Below are 3,410 nucleotides of genomic sequence, written 5' to 3'. Positions count from 1 at the left end.
ATGTTGACATTTCATCTACCACCCTGTTAGTAGCAGAGATTCAGAAAAGGACCATCACGTCGGGAGTGTCAGATTCAGAGCAGGTCCATTAATGTTGTCGGCGATCAAGCTCTATAAATAGAAGTCGTTAAGCAGAACTTTAATTCATCCGGGGTTTTCTGCTTGAGGGCAGATCCTTGTGATCCATACCAAAACGTGAGAAGATTGTCTGGAGAGTTCTTCATCCCCTCAACTATTCCGAGTGAACCGGAGCCTTCGCCCGAGTTAGAGCTCGAGAGAGTCTACTCCACCACCCATCCATGGCATCATTAGCAGCCTTGACACACATCTGATGGAAGCAAGACATTGCTTCCATCTGGCCCTCCATTTCTCTTCTATCTTTGTATTATATTACATTTTGGCTTAAGGAATTAATACATTTTGTGATCAATGCATTTCTATATTTTCCTACGATTCCATCTCCATCTTCATTTACTTAGCATCATTTACTTTCATTGCATCAATAAGCAAGACTGTGAGAGTATTGCATACTTAATCATGCGACATAGGAATATGAAGCATGTAACAAACCACCGGGAGGTGTGCGTTACGCGAGTGTTATGAGAAAACCTTATTTATTTAGTGTGAAGCTGTAGCAACGCTTGTCTGTAAGTGGATGCAATGCTTGTCTATGAGTAGAATCAGCAGCAACCAACTGCCCGGGAGGGTAAGTGATTGATCGCATTAAGCAATGTAAGCAAGTGTTCACTAGAGATAGGAATAATCTTACATCAACCAGGTTTATGTTAGTACCTTGTCTTATGAGCGCATCATTCATCATTTAGGCATACTTGGGAGAGTAGTCTAAAACCAAATCTAAGACTCGAGAGAGCGGATTGGATCGTATAAGCAAGAATGGGGAACTTAGGAATAAGCTCCGTTTACTACTACATAGGGTATGCACCCTTTAAGTAGGATATGGTGGTATGCGGTCATCTTGCTTATGTGTGAGAGCACGTGAGCGGGATTGTAGAGGCTTAGAAATAGGCTTCTCGACACTATCGCATATACATCGCATGCGTCTACGTCATGTGTGTATAGCATGATCGCATAGCCTGCGTTGGCTGGGGTTACCCTTGCGGTCAAGCTTAGTGTTGCTGTGAAGACATCCTCGCCTTTTCATCTATTTTTCCATGCATTTTACTACGCGTTAACAATTATCGTGTCTTTACCTCTCAGTCATACTTCCACCACTTAATCTGTTAGTTAGGAGTAGGAGTACTACATAGCCTTTCAACCTTAAATTCTTTTATTCTTCACCGCAAACACACTGCCGCATACATTTAGCTACAAGTCCCTGAGTTTGGCCTTAGATTACTCGAGAAACTTGCGATCTCATTATACTTGGTGAGAGTGCAAGAAAACTTGTGATAGAAACACATAGTCATTACATAAGAGATTAACACATACATTCCATTCCAACGCATGACCACCGACACATGAGAACAAACGCATAATCTAAGACATGCATCGCATAATTGCGTTACCAAAATTACGTCACCAATATGTACACATAACATTATAACTAAATTGTGGGGATAGCTTTAGTTGGGAGAGCATTAGATTAAAGATGTGAAGGTCTTGTGTTCAATCCCATTCATTCCATTTTTTATCATATTACATATGTATACAAAAATTTTATGTGCATGTATTGTAAACCTTAGATGTATTTTTATATAAATATTAAAAATTAATTAGCAGGGATAGCTTAGTTGGGAGAAAGATTTGAATGTCACGTGTTCAATCCACGTTCATTGCATTTTTGAAAAAAAATTGAAAATATGTTTTTTTGCATGTTGTTGATTATGTTCAATTTGACTTTTGTCCAATATAGTTAGTATCTTGAGCATTTGAGTCTTGAATTTTATAGATAAACTTCGTGCTACAAATGATGTGCAATTATTTATTATTAATTATAATTTTGACTAATTAGCATTTCAATAACATGTCTTGTCGGGAGAGCATTAGATTGAAAATCTGAAGGTCACTTGTTCAATCTATGAAAAAAATTGGAAATTTGTTTTTGACATGTTAATTTTGTTCAATTTGAAGATCTTGACTTTAATGTCCAAAAATCTAGAGTCCGTTTGGTAACCATTTTATTTTTCATTTTTTTTTTTGAAAATTAAACTTATGGACATTACTTCCACCTCCAAATTTCATCCTTTGTTATCTACTTTTCACCAATAGTTTAAAAAATCAAGTCAAATTTTGAGCACTAAAAAAAGTAGCTTTCAAAAGGTTGTTTTTGTTTTTGAAATTTGGCTAAGAATTAAATCATTGTACTTATAAAAGATGTGAATCATTGTAAGAAATGTAGATGATATAGGATTAATTTTTAAAAACAAAAATAAAAAAAATCAAATGGTTACCAACGGGGTTTAAAGAATCTAAATTTCAACTGTGAGGGTCATAACTTTGAGATCACTTGACCAATTTTGATGTTGTTTCAAAAAAGCAACTTTTTGACATCTAATGGTTGGAAGGCGACTTATTTGACCCTTCGACAGCAATTTTGGCTCTCCACTTCGATAGCAGATTTTTTAAGTTTTCCTCTCTTTCTCTCAAATTTTCTTCCATTCCTTCACTAAAATCCAAAATAGCCAAAGGCAACTCCACATGGGTTCTCATCCTAGAGAATACCAAGGTCTCCAACTGGTGGTGTCCAAATGGTCATTTTTTGGTTTCTGTTCGTGAATTTCACATAGAAGGGATTCGTGAAGATTTTCTTCAAAGGTGATGTTTACTATAACCTTTTATTTTATTTTTTTGTAAGCACATTGTATGTCTTTCTTTTAAATGCATAATTTTTCTTCTCTGTAAAATGTCAATTCTATAAAAATTGGGATTTGGGAGATCTGCTTCTATTTAAGGTCCTTCACTGTGGATCCTTTGAAGGAAACTCTCTAAGGAGATCCTTTGAGCGGAAGCAAGAGCGACTCAATTTTCATTTTCCATTGAATATAAGTTCTATAGTAAATAAGAACAAGATATGCGTTTGCTTAAATTATAGCATGCAATAGTAAAGGAAAACACAGGGTTTCAGAAACCCTTACCTTTGAAGACTAATCTTCAAGAATCCCTCGAAAAAGTCACGAACTGATCTTCTTCTCCAAAAAGGGATACCACCACTTGAGAACCCTCTGTATTCTCTTGGGACAAAGGATTTAAGCAAGAGTTGTGGGCTTTACTTGAATCCTTGGAAGAGGGAATGAGATGGAGAGGAGGAGAGAAAAGAGGAGAACTTTTCTTCTCTGTAAATTTTTCTAGAGAGAACTATTCTCTCAGAGAGAATTAAGGAAGAAGATGAATCTTCAACCTTATTCTTTTTCAACCCACGTAAATTAACTGGGAGAATTTGAGGGGGAGGG

Source organism: Benincasa hispida, chromosome 12, assembly GCF_027475165.1.
Source record: "Benincasa hispida cultivar pf3 chromosome 12, pf3_genome.v1.1, whole genome shotgun sequence".
NCBI lineage: Eukaryota > Viridiplantae > Streptophyta > Magnoliopsida > Cucurbitales > Cucurbitaceae > Benincasa > Benincasa hispida.
Note: the sequence above shows the minus strand (reverse complement) of the source record.